Source organism: Sapajus apella, unplaced genomic scaffold (genome assembly GCF_009761245.1).
Source record: "Sapajus apella isolate SASKATOON/1434 unplaced genomic scaffold, GSC_monkey_1.0 scaffold204, whole genome shotgun sequence".
NCBI classification, from domain to species: Eukaryota; Metazoa; Chordata; class Mammalia; order Primates; family Cebidae; genus Sapajus; species Sapajus apella.
Window position 1 is genome coordinate 201,236 of NW_022437144.1, and position 17,463 is coordinate 218,698.

General features: G+C 38.4%; 1 protein-coding gene and 1 long non-coding RNA gene across 3 annotated transcripts in view; both read left to right on the forward strand.

Annotated features, from left to right (window-relative positions):
* The window catches only part of HDAC8 (histone deacetylase 8), a 227,381-nt gene that overhangs the window by 38,159 nt on the left and 171,759 nt on the right, over positions 1 to 17,463 (forward strand). The window lies entirely within an intron of this gene.
* Positions 5,691 to 7,783, forward strand: LOC116544044. The gene is made up of 2 exons (XR_004265788.1): positions 5,691 to 7,449; positions 7,503 to 7,783. It is a non-coding gene; the product is annotated as an uncharacterized LOC116544044 (long non-coding RNA).

Below are 17,463 nucleotides of genomic sequence, written 5' to 3' on the forward strand. Positions count from 1 at the left end.
AATGCAATCATTTTGAATGGTGTGACAAAATAACCCTTTTTAAAAATTTGATAAACATTTTTTTAAGAACGATTTTAGATTTATAGAAAAATTGAGCAGATAATGTAGAGTTCCCATATACCCCACACAGTTTCCTCTATTGTTAACATCTTACATGAGTATGAAGCATTTGTTACAATTAACCAATATTGATACATGATCATTCATTACAGTCTGTAGTTTATTGCTCCTTAGTGTTTACGTAATGTCCATTTTCTGTCCCCACTAGAACACCATATTACATTTAGTTGCCTCCTTAGGCTCCTCTTGACTATCAGTTTCTCAGACTTTCTTTAATTTTGATGACCTTCACAGTTTTGAGAAATACTGGTCATAATACTCAGTATTATATTTTTCAATGTGCTTTATGTATTTTAATGTATTTTTCCATCTATTTAATGGAATCTTTTCAAAAGTCTGAGAAACACAACCCATTTTTATTGCTCTTCTCAGCACCTATTTTTATGATAAATCTGAACAGTTCCTGAAGCTAGTCCTTGCTAGAGGAGGGCAAGTGTCTCTAGCATTGGTGAATTTTTCTAGTACAGTATAGACTCCAGAGTAAGCCTTTCTATTTGTTTTCCATTGTTACCAAACCCATGCTGAAATCATATTTTCTTAGGCAACTTAAATGACAATTGAAAGTGTAAACTCAAAGTATATATCTAAAACTAATTATCTTTTGCTTTCAATTTTTTTCTGATGTCTTAACTGTAGGAAGAGTCCTACTTTTTCAGTGTTAGTGTTTAAATATAAGAACCAAGGGGCTGAAAGCGGTGGCTCACGCCTGTAATTCCAGCACTTTGGGAGGTTGAGGTGGGTGGATCACCTGAGGTCAGGAGTTCAAGACCAGCCTGGCCAACATGGCGAAACCCCATCTCTACTAAAAATACAAAAAATAGCTGGAAGTGGTGGTGTGCACCTATAATCCCAGCTACTTGGATGTTGAGGCACAAGAATTGCTTGAACACAGGAGGTGGAGGTTGCAGTGAGCTGAGATGGCGCCACTGCACTCCAACCTTGGTGAGAGAGCGAGACTTCATCTCAAGAAAACAAACAAACAACAACAACAAAACAACCAAGGGCTAAGAGAAAGGAATAAAAGGAATAAGTTGGATAGAGCCTCATGTTGTTCCACAGCTTTACTTTAATATGATTTTCTAACCCTATTTATCTTTAATATAACTGTATTATAACCTAGATAAAACTCATCTTTTTTTCAGCATATTTTCAAATATTTAATCCAACTACCCACTCAGATTCTTATACAACTGATACTACTAAATTTAGTTGGAATGCTAGTAAGCTGCATTCACTTCCTCACTGGTCTTTGCTAGAATTCAGTGAATTTTTCTTCTGATAATCATTAGTTTCAATGCCTTTCATGTACTGTCTTTGGAATTTAGTAAAACTGGCTCTTTAAACTCTTCTGGAAACTAGGAGCAGAGGTAAGGCTTAAATTGAGAGGACTTTAAATCACTAGTCTTGCCTGATGTACTTTAATATAACATTAATAATAAAGCATATAAGGTGGATCAAGTCAACTGGTAACTATGGACTTTATTCCAGACAACTAACAAATTATCTGTAAGAGATTATGATAGCTTCCTCTGGGAGACATCTTGAAGGTCCTTAAGCTCTTATTAATGCCTTGACCAGGAATCCCTATCTGTGGCTTTACTATAAGAGGGATATATATCCATAAAGAAGGTACACCAATTAAGTTCAGATTTCCGCTTACTGTTCAAGGCTTAATAATAAACAATAGCAGTATTTACTAAAAAGTTCTCAGAAAAGCATACTAATTGCAGGAAATGTATGAATAGTTGGAATTGAAGCCATTCACATGAAGTTAAATTATTGGGTGTAATAGTACAAAGTATGGAACTTTTAGAACTGTTCAGATAAATAAAGGATCTTTCCTCCTCATTAGATGGCAACTTTGGAATAGGCTCAACGTTAGATACAGGTCATTGAGACTGAGCGACTTATGTGTGCCATATACTGAATACATTTTTGTTTCTGATTAAAAGTTGGTCTTCTTTCAGGTAATATCTGTAGCTAGTTTGCTCAGGCAGTTAGAATACAGGGCTAGTGAGGCCAAAATCATGATTTTAGTCCTTGTACAAACAAGTTAGTTTTCACTTACTCTAATGCTACTACTGGCTGCACCATTTCCCTCAGCCAGCCATCTCTTCAAAAGCATATCCTAAGTCATAAGGGAGGCCAATCTGGGAGATGTAGGTTGATAAATCTTTCCAGTTTTGAACAAACAGCCCAAACCTTCTTTCTCTCTGTGCTGAGTTAATTGCATCATTTCCACTGGTTTGGCTCACTATGTTGTTATGAGTATCCTAAAATGCAGAACTATGTCCACTGCCTCTTCTGTTTTATATCCTATTAGCTCAGGAAAGATTTTCATTCCATTGAGCACCAGACTGTGGGGTATATTTTTGGAAGCAAGTGTAGGTGTACCAGAGCCAAAAAAGGTTGGGAACAACTGTAGACAAACTGATCTCACTGTTCCTAGAGCTGCCAACTCTAGGCACAGAGCCCTTAAAGTGGACTATGAATGTCAAGTGGATGGTTAAAAGAAAACCCATTATGTGGGACTAATTCCTGATTTCCCACAATCAGGTGCATATATTTTGTGTGCATGCATATTTTATGTGGAGAGAAGCAGATGTGCACAAAGCTTATTTATTTAGCTATATGTATTAGATTAGAATTGGGGGCTTAATGAAAGAAAAAATGTAAGTTGGATAATTATAATAGTTAATACTTTGGATTTTTAATAAGTATCTTTAAACTTATCATGATAACATTCCTCTGAAGGAGACAGGTAAGGTTGGGGAGTTTTGGGTAAGATGAAAAACTGAAGCAGGGATCTAGGTCTCCTGGTTTCTACTCCAGTTTCTATCATTAGAACATGTAAGTCTCCAAGAGGACTTGCTGGATATAACTATGAGGTCAAGTAGCAGAAGGATTTCTGTTTTTTCCAGTCTCCTTCTTTGATAGAGGAGACAATGGAGTTGGGAACACACCAACTTGATCTGTAAAAGCTGTTGAGTCAGTTCTCACAAGAGAGCTCTGCATTTGACAGCTACATGAACTGGGCCACAGAAGTAGTGAATGGGGTGTTACAAAAAGGAGCCCACAGAGGATCTCATAACAAGGTTTGGATATTAGGCATGGAAACATCTGATTATATAATCTGTTAACCAGCCATAAGCTATAATGACACAAGCTAGGACTTGTAAGCTCATGTTTCCTTGCCTAGATCATTACACCCAGCAGTGAGGAAAAGAAAGTTAATGTGTTCTAATACGGATATCAGCACTATCTTAAAGATCAAGTATAGGTGTGCTCCAATTTAAGAAATCTCAGGAAATAAAAGATGTGTCAGTTACCAGATTGATAGATACAGGGATTTTGGATGGATAGAATATTCACTTTATAGAAGGAGTCTTCCCTATGACCATATTTACCTGAGTTCCTTAAATTAAGTTCTCCAGTGAATTCATTTGATTGACAAAGAATCAATTATTATATGACTTTTCCTGAAAAATGTGATAATTGATTCTTTGTCAATCAAATCTTACCATAGTATTACTATTTATAAAATATAGGTATTTTACAATGCATGGTCTACGCACCAACATAAAGAGCAGATTTCACAGAATTTTGTTTTCCTGGCTTTTTTGTAGTACCATATGAGCTGTGTAGATTTACATGTAGGGTAAAGCATAAAAACCAGATTATGAGTATTGTCTAGAGAGAAGGAGAGACACAAGGGTAACAAGAGAGGATGATAATTCAATGGGAAAGAGATATAAAAAGAGAAAGAACACTGAAAATTTTAGCTATTTCCAATTTCTGGGAAAGCCATTATGCTTTCTGTCTCTGGTATGCCTCTCATCTCAGACCAATCAGTTGAATTTTCCTCCCCTGCTGATCTTCTATAACCATCTCTGCTCTTAAACATAGAAATTACCCATAATGGTACAAATAGCATCATTTAATGAAGCAACAGTAGAAGCACCAATACCACATTCCTGGAACAGCTTAAGAGGTTTGATCAGCTAGTACTGAAAATAAGGGAAAAAATTTACCTTGTTTAAAAGTAAGAATGAAACTTGCTAAGCACAATCCTGGATCATAAAGGCTACAGGCTTGGGTAGGGGTGCTCTTAAAATGCCAAAGTTACAGCTAGAAAAATGACCCTTGTCGTGACCTGCCAACCAACCATGGAAAATTACAGAAGTTCCAACAACTGCAGCTCTGTAGAAATGGTGGAGAAAATTATAAAAAGATATTTCAGAGCTTCTAGCTAATTGCAGTTAAACACCCAAAATGTATGAAGTAATAAATTTCTAAAGGGCATCTTCCCACATCAGAAAAAGCATCAGCTGTTTTCTCTATCTTTCCATTTAATAATCAGCATATATCAAGTACTGGAACTATCAGTATATATCAAGTACTGGAACTACCATCCATAATTCTACTAGGACACACCCTTTGAAAATGTACATTTCAAGAATCATAACTTCTTTCCATTTATTTAGATCATCTTTAATTTCTCTCAACAATGCTTTATAATTTTTAGTATACAAGTCTTGCACTTCTTTTGTTAAATTTATTGCTAGGGGCCGGGTGCAATGGCTCATGCCTGTAATCCCAGCACTTTGCGAGGCCGAGGCAGGAGGATCACTTGAGGTCAGGAGTTCAAGACTAGCCTGGCCAACATGACGAAACCCTGGCTCTACTGATAATACAAAAATTAGCCAGGCATGGTGATGTGCACCTATAGTCCCAACTATTTGGGAGGCTGAGGCACAAGAATTGCTTGAACCCAGGAGGCAAGAGATTGCAGTGAGCCAATATCATGCTACTGTACTCCAACCTGGGCAACAAAATGAGACTTGGTCTCAAAAATATATTACTATATATTTTATTCTTTTGATGCCATTATAAGTAGGATTTTCTGACTTTCATTTTTGGTTAGTTAATTGCTACTATATAGAAATGCAATTGATTTTTGTATTTTGATTTTATATTGTGCAATCTTGCTGAACTGTAACTGTTAGAAGTAATAGTTTTTTAGTAGACTCCTTGGGATTTTCTATATACAAGATCATGTTATCTGCCAACAAACACAGTTTTACTTCTTCCTTTGTACTTTGGTTGCCTTTTTTCCTTTCTTTTTCTTGCCTAATTGCCCTGGTTAGAACCTCCAATATAATGTTGAATAGAAGTGGTGAAAGTGGGCATCCTCTTCTGTTTCTGATCTTATAAGGAAAGCATCTAGTCTTTCACCATGTAGTAGGATGTTTCCTGTGAATGTTTGTAGGTAGCCTTTATCTGGATGAGGAAGTTCCCTATTCCTAGTGTTTATATTGTGAAAAAGGTGTTGGATTTTGTCAAATGGTTTTTCTGAGTCTATTGAAATGCTGATGAGGTTTTCATCCTTTATCCTAGTAATATGGCATATTACATTGATTTTTTGATGTTAAACCAAACCTGCATTCTTGGGATAAGTCCTATTTGGTCATGGTATATAATTATTATATAACTGTGTCTATTGGCAGATGACATGATCTTATATATAGAAAACAACTAGATCTCATGAGAATTCACTCACTATTATGGGAACAGCAAGGGGGAAATCCACCCCTGTGATCCAATCACCTCCCACCAGGTTCCCCCCCACCACAACTTTGGGAAATACAATTCCACATGAGATTTGCATGGGGTCACAGAGCCAAACCATATCAGTAGGAAATCCTATATCTTTATCTGTTTTATGGAATGTAAAACAAATCCATTTATTCACAAATGTGTATTGAGTACTGTATTAGTTTCCTATTGCTGCTATAAAAAACTTCTAAACATTTAGTAGCTTAAAACAACAGGAACTTATTATCTTACAGTTCTGAAAGCCAGTAGTTGGAAATGAGTCTTACAGGGCTAAAGTCAAGGTTTGGGCAGGGCTATGTTTCTTCTGGAGGCTCTAGGGAAAAATCTGTTTCCTTGCTTTTTCCTTGGGTCGAAAGCTATATTCATTGCTCATAGCCCCTTCCTCCAACTTCAAAGTTAGCAACCTAGCTTCTTTTCTCTCTCTTATGCTTCCATCACATAGCTTCCTTCTCTTCCATGTCAAAATGTTAACTGCCACATTATTCACTATAGCCTAAAAGTGGAAACAACACAAATGTGCATCAATTGTTGAACTGAAAAAGCAACATGTGGTATATCCATACAATGGGATATTATTTCATAATAAAGAAATGAAATACTGATAAATGCTACAACATGGATGAATCTTGAAACATTATGCTAAGTTAAAGAAGCTAGTCACAAAAGACCATAAATTATATATTCCATTTGTATGAAATATCCAGAACAGGTACATCTATAGAAACATAATGTAGATTAGTGGTTTGCCAGAACCTGGGAGATGGGGGTTCAGGAGAAATGGGGAGTAGTTATTGTTAATGCATGCAGGGTTTCTTTTTGGGTGATAAAAATGTTCTAAAATAGATTGTGATAGATCAACAAAAAAGCTGTTTTCTTCTTAAAGAAGAAGAATTAAAACTAGTAGGTCTTACAGTAGACTCATTATGCATATTAGTGACCAGAAAATAAATATTTTCTGAATAATCACCATTCTATTTTTCTGTTCAGTGGAAGAATTGATAAGGAAACTGGGGAAATGGATAGGGAAACTGAGAAATTGGGTCAAGTATCCCTCCAAATTGAACACTTTTCGGAAAACATATTCTAATCATTGTTTTACTTCTTTAGATAGTATAGATTTTATATAGTAATTCCACAGTTAAAACATCCTGTTTGAAGAGCAAATTTTCTATTGGGGGTTCTTTTCACATGAAATAGAAATTAGATCCATTGGTTACCCTTCACATACAAAATATAAGTCCAGACAATCCAAGCATGGCTTTAAAAGTCTGGCTTTAACCTACCCTTCTAGCCTCATCACCAGTAATTCCTTGCTGTGGCCGATTCTTCAGTTCATAATTCCCCTGAGCCTTCCCACACTTTTCCTCTGTCTAGAATGCCCTACACTTTTCCTCCTGGAAAACTGCTACTCCTTCAAGGAACGGCTTAATTGTCACCTTCACAGTATTCTTCCTGACTCCCATAGACAGAATTAATTGCTCTTGCCTCTGTTTTAATAGTGTTTGGTTTTGCCTCTAGCATATCATGTTATGTTGTAATGTATTAGTTTATCAGTCTTCTGCCATTGAAGGCAGAAACCAAGTGTTTTTATACTTCTGTATCCACTGACTGTAATAAGTATAAGCCTGGCCCATGGTAAGATACCAATTAATGGTTGATTGATTAGAGGGTATGTATGTATATATGTAGGTAGGTAGGTAGATAGGTAGATAGGTAGATAGATAGATAGATACCAATTAATGACTGATTGATTAGAGGGTAAGTAGGTAGGTAGGTAGACAGACAGATAGACAGACAGACAGACAGACAGAGAGTCAGCTAACTACTTGTGGTCTGGAAAAGGAAGCATAAGATAACATTCTCCTAATTCCCATTCTCAAGGCTTGATTATCAGTAATAAGTATTTCCTGAGGCCCTCAGAGAATGTGTAGTGTCATTGAAAATCCAAATATATACATAATGGTTTCTGCCCTTAAGGACCTTAAGAGAGATTAAAGAGATAAGACTGAGATGTATGCTGTAACCAAAAAAAAAAAAAAAAAAAAAACATAAAATAGCATATGAGCATTCAGCAATTTAAGACAGATTATAATTGCTATTACAATTCAGTGAGAAGGAAGCTATATCTTATTTCTATATCTCAGGTTTGGAGCTGCATGGTATGGCATTTCAGGCAACTGAGGGCTCTAGAAGTACCCTCCCAAGTAGATTTCCAAAGTGGCAATAGAAGGCTAATAACTCTCAGCCCATGGAAGGTAGACAGTAAACTGTACTATTGATCTCCAAGGTGACCTAGTCAAGAGGAAAGTAAGCTGTGGCTCCTTGGAGCATTTTCAAAGCTTTTAGGCTGTTTTCCACTGGGTAGGTATATTAGTCCATTTTCATACTGTTATAAAGAACTACCTGAGACTGGGTAATTTATGAAGAAAAAAGGTTTAATTGGTCTCCATTACTGGGAGGCCTCAGGAAACTTACAGTCTTAGCAGAAGGACAAAGAGGAAGCAAGCATGTCTTACCATGGAGGCAGAAGAGAGAGAAGGGGGAAGTGAAACATACCTTCAAACAACCAGATCTCATGAGAACTCACTCACTATTATGAAAACAGCAAGGGGGAAATCCACCCCCATGATCTAATCACCTCCCACCAGGTCCTGCCCCCAACCAACACTGGGGAATACAATTCCACATGAGATTTGTGTGGGGCCACAGAGCCAAACCTTATCAGTAGGGAATCCCTGCATCTTTACCTGTTTTATGGAATGTAAAAAAATCCACTTATTCACAAATGCTTATTGAGTACTGTATTAGTTTCTTATTGCTGCTGTAACAAACTTCTACAAATTTAGTAGCTTAAAACAATAGGAACTTATTATCTTACAGTTCTGGGCCAGTAGTCAGAAATGAGTCTTACAAGGCTAAAATCAAGGTTTGGGCAGGGCTACATTTCTTCTGGAGGCTCTAGGGAAAAATCTGTTTTCTTGCTTTTTCCTTGGGTCGAAAGCTATATTCATTGCTCATAGCCCCTTCCTCCGACTTCAAAGCTAGCAACCTAGCTTCTTTTCTCTCTCTTATGCTTCTATCATATAGCTTCCTTCTCTTCCATGTCAAATCTCCCTCTGCCTCCTTCAAAAAAAACACTTGTGATTACATTTGGGGCCCACCCACATAATGCAAGCTAATCTCTCTCATCTCAATATCCTTAACTTAATCATATCTGCAAAGTCACTTTTGCCATATAATGTAACATTCATAGGTTCCAGGGATTAAGGCATGAATATCTTTAAGAGGCACTATTCAGCCTTTCACAGGTATTTACTACATAACAGGCACTATGTTAGGTACTTTTTAATCTGTGCTACATTTATTGTGTTCATAGCTTTTTCCTCCTGCTATACGGTAAACTCCTGGAAGACAGAGTCCTTATTGCTTTCTTGCTCCCAATGCCTAGCACATGGCCTTGCTTGTGGTATATAACAGATACCAGGTAAATAATTAAAGAATGGCATGAGCTACACCTTGTCACATAGTAGAATTTAAATTAACTTCATTCAACAAATGTTTATTGAGGCAAAGAGGAGAATGGGTTTAGATACCTAGATAGATATACTTCAGCAAACAGTTATTAAATTCCTGCTATGTGCCAGATATCTTACTAGTTATTAAAGATAAGAACATGAGTAAGGTGGTTCCACCCCCTGAGGAAAAATAGTGAGTAACCAAATGTGCCCAGGCTGGATAAGAATGGCCTGGTTGGTAGAGAAGCAGTGTCCCAGCTTTGGGCACCTCTGAGGAGAGCATGTTAATGAATGCTTCCTCCAGAAGGAAGCCCAGGGGTCATATACCATCACCACCACCATTATCCCCAGCCATTACCCCACCTTCCCCACCCTATCTGCTGCAGAGATTCCCTCTCCTTCATCACTGCCAAGCACTCTTCAGCTTCTGATTGCTCACTTCTTACCACAGGAAGCTCATTTTTCCCTGGGGAAGCCCATTTGATACTCAGGCCATTTTAAAAATTAACAAAATTCATTGAGATTCATTGAGATAAAACAATGCCACTGCTCTTTCTACTTCTTCTGGCTCCTGCACACATATTAGTCTAATTTCTCAGTCTCATGACAGCCATTCAGATATTTCTAGACATTCCCTTGAGTCATATCTTCTCATTCATCCATTTGTTCATTCAACAAATGCTTTCTGAGCATCTCTTGTAGGTCTGGCACTGTGCTAAGGGGTTGAGATAGAAATGAGTAGACAAAATTCTGCCCTCAAGGAGCTGTCAGTCTAGCAAACAGCCATTTGAACAGTACAAGTGTTCTAGGAAAAAGAGAAGGAGGTACAAAATGCTGTAGAAATGGGGTACAGACCAACCAGCTGTACCTAGGGCTAAGAGGTCAGAAAAGTGGGCCAGGCGCAGTGGCTCACACCTGTAAACCCAATACTTTGGGAGGCTGATGTGGGTGGATAACCTGAGGTCAAGAGTTTGAGACCAGCCTGCCTAACATGGTGAAACCCCATGTCTACTAAAATTATAAAAATTAGCCTGGCGTGGTGGTGCACACATGTAATCCCAGCTACTCAGGAGGCTGAGGCAGAAGAATCACTTGAACCTGAATGGTGGAGGTTGCAGTGAGCCGACTGAGTCATTGCACTCTAGCCTGGGCAACAAAAGCAAAATTCCATCTCAAAAAAAAAAAAAAAAGAGGTCAGAAAGGTGGTACTCCAGCTTTTTATCATTCATTCATTTAGCATGTATTTAGTACATGCTATATGTCAGGCACTCTGCTAGATGCTAGAGATACAATAGTGACCTAGGATATTACCAGACAGAGTATGCCAGGCAAACAGATCAGCATTTGCAAAGTCAAGAAGGCATTCATTCATGTATTTAAATATTTGTTTTATCATTGAGTTTTTACTGTGTTCCTGTAAATGATGCTAGGCACTGGAGATAGAGAAAGACCACATTGACATGGTCCCAGGCTTCAGGAAGTTCATGCTCAACTGAGACTGACAAACTAGCATTCTAGCATAATGTAATTCATGGTTGTAATCACCACAGAGTACTAGGAAAGCATATAAACAAAGATGCTAAACTCAACTGGGCTGTGGGGAAGTGCTGAGTTTAGAGCAGGCCTTTCTGAAGTATTCAGGCTGTGGTGGTACTTTAGCTGAGTCATAAGAGGCCAGGAAGCATTAGCCTGGCAGATGCAGAGGAAAAGGATGAGGAAAAGGGAAATGAACATGCAAAGGTAGGAAGGCATGAGAGAACAAGACTTGTGTTGAGAGCTGTCAAGAATTCAGCATGACTGAGGCAGAAAGTTTGTATGAGTGAGTGGCAAGAGATGAGGCTGGAAACTTAGAAGAGGGCTGAATCCTTAAGGACCTTGCGTAACATACTAAAGTGTTTGGACTTTGTCCTGAAGGCAGTGGGAAGCTAGAAAAGATCATTAAGCAGGGAAGTGACACAAGCAGATTTTTCTTTGACAAAAATAACCCTGGCAGCAGTGTGGAGGATGAAATCCAGGGGGTGAGACTAGAGGCAGGAAGACTGGTACAGTCAGCCAGGGGGTCGATAATGAGGGCAATGGCAGAGGAAATAAGAAGGAGGGGCCAAAGGGAGGATTTATGAAGTAGAATTATCCAGGAGAGGAAGACAGAATAACCAAAATTGACTGTTAGATTGCCAGCCTGAGAAATGATGTTAAGAACACAGGAGGAAGAGTGGATTTCAGGGGGTGATAATGATGTCGTCATTGGTCATGGTGTCTTTGAGGTACCTGAGAGATAGAAAGATGCCTGGTAAGCAGTTGGTCCTAAGAATGGAGTGCAGCAGAGTGGTCTGGGCATAAATGAGAATGGCATGTACAAGTAACAATCCTTAATTCTACAAATATTTATTGAGGGCCTAGTATGTGCCATACACTGGAGGAAGTTCTCGAGGTTCCTGGAGTCATAAAGATGAATAGACAGTTTGTACCCACTGAGAGCACGCCCTGAAAGGAACAACAAGATACAGAAACAAACCATGATAAGGCAGTGTAGAAATGCAGTGAGAGAGTGTGCACAGTATATTATTAAGGGAGCATGACACACAAGACACATCTCACCTAGGGGATGAGAAGGACAGCTTCCCAGGCGGTGTGCTGTCTCAGCTGAATCTTAAAAAAGGAATAGGAGTTAATCAAGTAAAAAAAGAGAGGGTAGGGCATTCCAGCAAAGGGGACAGCAAAAGCAAAGTTGGGGCAGGAGCAGGGAGAAAAAACAGTGTAGGCATTTCAGTATTGCTAGAGCACAAAATACAAGAGATAAAACTAGAATACCTAAGGGCTGGGTCACAGAAAATCTTAAATACCACGTTCAGGTACTTTAGACTGTAAATAATGGGGAGCTAGTGAAGGGTTTTTTAAAGAGACAGAGTCTCACTATGTTGCGCAGGCTGGTCTCAAACTCCCAGGCTCAAATGATTCTCTTGCCACCGCCTCTTAAGTAGTTAGGATTATAGGCACAAGCCACCACACATGGCTAGTGAAGGTTTTAAAGAGAGTGACATGGTCAGAGCTACATGCAAATGGTTCACTTGGTGGCTATGTTTCCCCCTCCTAGAACATAAGCTCCATGAGGACAGGGATTTTGTTTCAGTGCCTAGAACAGAGAGCATTTAGTAAATACTCACTAGGTATTTGTTGAAGGAAGGAATTAATGTGGGAGATCAGTGTGAGGGCCAAAGACAAAGAGGCAAGGAGGTTGTAACGCTAATCCTGGGTGCAAATAATGAAGGTCTGGCCTGTGATTGGCAGTGGGAGGTGCAGAGAAGGCACTGGAGTCATGAACTGTGTACCAAGCTTTCATCTGGGTAGGTGGTGATACCTGAGATGATTTTATCCTCCTTCCAACCTATCATACTGACACTCTGCTCTGTCCTTGTTACTGCTAGAAACCAGGCATGCAAAGAGAATTAAGATATGTGGCCTGCTTTAAAAAGCTCTTAGTCTCATGGGGTAGACAGACCAACCTATGAAAAGATAGATACAGGTAGAATGTAGGAGGTAAGCGGCGGGCAAGGCAGCATTACTGCCTGAGCTCTGCCTCCTGTCAACTGTCTCATAAAAGAGTCAACTGTATTATGAACTGTGCATGCCAGGGATCTAGGTTGTGTGCTCCTTATGAGAATCTAATGCCTGATGAAACCACCCCCAACCACACCCATGGAAAAACTGTCTTCCACAAAACCAGCCCTTGATGCCAAAAACGTTGGGGACCGCTGATGTAATGTATCATGTATCAGTGCTATGAGAGACTTCAGAACTAGTAAGGGCACCATGTAGGAAATAGCTACATGGAAGAGTAGGGAAAGGCTTCATGGTAGTGACATTTGAACTGGTTGTCAGACATGGAAAAGGGGGTTGCCAGGCAGAGCAGGAAGAGCATGGCATTCTAGGGTGATGAATCTTGTGCATAGATGTGGAATTGTGAAGGAACTTGATCAGGTTCCAGGACCAGTGAAAAGTGGGTGTGGTAGTGGCTACCAATCACAGGGATCACCATCTACCCAGATGAAAGTTAGACACACAAGCATCCAGTGTCTCCACAGACTGATGATTCTACCTCCTAAAAAGTTCTTTACTCCAACCTTTCTCTGCATCTCCTACTGCCAATCTCAGGCCAGGCCTTCATAGTTTCATAAAGTTTGTGTTAAGATTCTGAGGCCTCATTTGGGCTTAATGGGAAAGAGTGCTGTGATCAATTAGCAATGTCTGCCATGGGTATAAGAGTGAGGAATGGCAGCATGCATGCCACATCCCTGGGCATCCCTAGGGCATAGGGTGTTAGGTGGAGAATGGCAGCAGCTGGTACCTTAGAATCCAGTTTTGATTATGTTATGATTGAAGTACTTCTAGGCTAGGGATGTCTTGTTGATAAGTAAATAAAGAACTCGAAAGATAGATCAGTGATGAAGATATAGATTTTTAGAGTTATCTGTATACAGATCAGAGGTAGACAAACTATTTCTGTAATGGTCCAGATAGTATTTTAGACTTCACAAGCCATAGGGTTTCTGTCATATCTATTTGACTTTGCTGTGGCAGTGTCAAAGCAGCCATAGACAATATTTAAATGAATGGGTATATCTGTGTTACAATAAAACTTTATTTACAGAAACACATAAGGCTGGATTTGGTCTGTGGTCCAGTTTGCATACCCCTGATCTGTGTAATATATAGAATATAGTCCTACCTGGTGTCAGACAAGACCTGAGTTTGAGTACCAACTCTTACATACTAATTTTGTGACCTTGGACAAGTCAGTTCAATGTTCCTGACTCCATTTTCTCATCTGTAAAATGGAGGTTGGTGATAATACCTACTTTACAAGATTACTGTGAAGAATAACTAAGTTTTTTCATATAAGCACTAGTTATAGTCCCTGGCACTTAGTAAATACTCAATAAAGCTTTGATAATTATTAGTATCACTATTGCTATTGGGATTGTTCATGTTGTTATAGATTTTAGCTAAGATCAGAATAGTGGATGGGATCACTGAGGAAAAGTGGGTAGAGCTAAAGAGAAGAGAGCATCAACACTTAGGGACAAACAGAGGATTCAAAACCAGAGAAGGAAACTGAGAAGGAACTGGCAACATTGCAGGAAGGGAACCATTAAAAAAGTAGTGTATAGGAATCAAAGGAAAGAAAGTGTTTTAAGAAAAGGGTGAGAGGCAAAGGTTTTCTACACTAGAAAAATGGACCAAGGACATGAAAAGGCAGTTATCAGAAGACATACAAATGGATAACAAATATAAGATGTTCAGTCTCACTAACAATCAAAGAAGTGAAAACAAAATCATGTGTTTCTAGTGTTTGTCTATTAGATTAGCAAAAATTTAAAAGATTGACACAATGTTACCATGGCTGTGGGAAAACAGGTACTGTTTTATATTTATTAGTGGGAATGTAAATGTTTTTGTACTTTCCAGAGGACAGTGTAGCAATATGTATCAAAATTAAAAATAAGTGGATTCTATGAAACAGCAATTTTACTTCTGGGAATTTACTCCAAAGAGATAAAAAACGTTGGTCCTAGCATTATGATAGCAAAAACAACCTAAAATATTCAACAATAGGAGAATTATTATGGCAGATAGACACAATGGAATACTGTACAGCCATTTAAAGTGATGACACAGCTCTACACTTATTGATGTGGAAAGTGTCCATGACAAAGTGAAAAGATTATAAAACAGCAGGGTAGCACTGTCTCCATTAAGTAAAACTTTGCTTCCTAGCAAATAGTGTTTTCTGTTTGTTTGTTTTCTGGATAGTGAGATTTCAGATCATTAATTACACTTTTTGTTAAAGGTTGAATAGCTTTTACTGAGCACATATTACTTGATAGAAACAGTAACATGTACTGTGCTGACATACCAGCTCTCTGAAAAAATAAAGCCACAATTTATAGCCGTTGCCAATTTTGGTAACAAAAATACTCCCAAGGGCTTACAAAATTTTTAATATGTAGCAATCAGCTCTAACCAGCTGGCTCTGGCATACCACTGGCAGCCACTCTGTTTAAAACTAAAGAATATGGTTTATGTTTACCAGTGTCAAATGCTGATCATGTAAGATGAAGATTAAAAATTACCTATCACCGATGTGTCTGGTAAAAGGCATTTCAGTAGAACAGACAGTTGCAGAATAAATGGGAAATAAGGAAGTGGACAAAGGAAGGCATTTTGTAGTCAACAGAAGGAAAGAAATGGGCAATTGCTTGAGGGAGACGTAGAGTCAAGGAAAGTTTAATTTGAAGGAATGGAAAGAAATACCAAACAGAGATAATGTTACAAACTTTTTCATTTCTTACTTTTGAATGATCTTTAGAGTTCGGAGTGTGCATGCACATGAAAGTTCTTGAAACAACCCTTTGTGTTGGTATTATCATTACCACTGTATATATGGGGAACTTGAGGTTCATAGAGGTTTAGTGGCTTACCCCAACTGTCATAGAGAGTGAGCCACATTTGTGTGTGCCTGTTGGGCTCCACCCACTGGGTAAGCCCTGAAAATATCGAGATGGATAAAATGTAGTCACTAGCACAAATACCTTGACCCTTCTCCAACCTGAGTCCCCCTCTTCTATAATTTTAGGTTCTTTTCCTGCTTATTCTGGGAAGGCTTTGGCAAGCCATGAACCTGGGTATGGATTATTTGTCTCTGACTGGATATGAAGAGAAGCTATCCAAGCATGAGAGGGCAAGTGGTTATTAGCAACAGTGAAGTTGAGTATGTTGGGGACCGAGAATGGGTCTGTTGGATTTGGCAATCAAAGATTACGACTATATTTACATAAAGGCAGGAGTAAGACAGAGACAGAGACAGATTGAGAAAGAGAAAAGGAGAATTATAGTAAATACGGGTAATTTTAAAAGCACTTCTTTTTAGTACTCAAATTATCCCAAATTGGGCCTTTAAGCTAGCGCCTATGTGTTTGTGACATGATCCCACCAGTTTTTCAGCATCTTTAATTTCTGTTGAACAAGATTTCCCTAGTTCTCTGAACTGTCCCTGCTCCAGCCCTGGAATCAGCCATTTCTCTCAGGAATCCTGGTTCCTTTTAATAGGGAATGGCATTTCAATACCAAAATCTAGGTACTAGATAGCTCATTGCTGCTGGCATGCATTGCTTTTAAGCCTTTTCTATAGATCATCCTAGGAAATATATAATTTTTAAAGAAATTATGAAAAGATTGAAGGAAATGGATTATAGCATAATCTATAGTGATATTCTGAAGAGAGCAAGACAGAGGAGAAAAAAGGGAGAAAGACCTACTTTAGAGCAGAGCACTAGCTAATAAATGTAGCAGGAAGATAGACTAAAAAAAATCACTGTTTTGCAGCCCCCCAATATAATAATCGACTTTGGCAAAGATCATCAAATGGATGCTAAAACCTTTGAGCAGAAAGGTCCTCAGGAACAGGATATTCACACAGTTTCAAATTATCACCCCACAGATTCCTTACTAATTACAAAGGGAGAAATGCACATTTACAATGGGAAAATCTGACAGTCACCAGGTTAAACAAGTTATTAAACTCAGCATTGTCAATAGCAGGACAAGCTGACATCGTGCCTCCTGATGTGATTGATGTAAGATGAAGTAAAAAGCATCATTTATGAAATATTCTTGCCAGAAATGTTTATGAAGAAACAATTAGATGAACTTAGAGTGTGGGATATCCAACAAGTCAACTAGCCTGGACTCTTTAGAAAGCCATTATCATGAAAAACAAAAGAAGGGAGAGAAATTGTTTTGAATTTTAGAAAACAATGAGCTCAAATACAATGTGTCAACTTTGAATGGATTCTGAATTGGAAAGAAATCTTAAACAATTATTAAAGTCATTTTTGGAATGATTTGGGAAATTTGTAGACTATATCAGATTATATCCTTGAACTGATGTTGATTTTCTTAGGCGTGATAATGTAGAAGTCTTTTTCCTAGGAGATGCATGAAGTATTTAGGAGGGAAATGTCATCATATTTGTAGCTTACTTTCAAATGGCTCAGCAAAAAGTGTATGTGTGTGTGAAAGAGAGAGAGAGAGAGATGTGGGAAATTAATAACAATTGGTGAATCTAGGCAAAAAGTATATGATTGCTTGTCATACTATTCTTTCAACTCTTCTATAGGTTTGAAATTTTTTAAAATAAAAAGTTAGAAAAAAC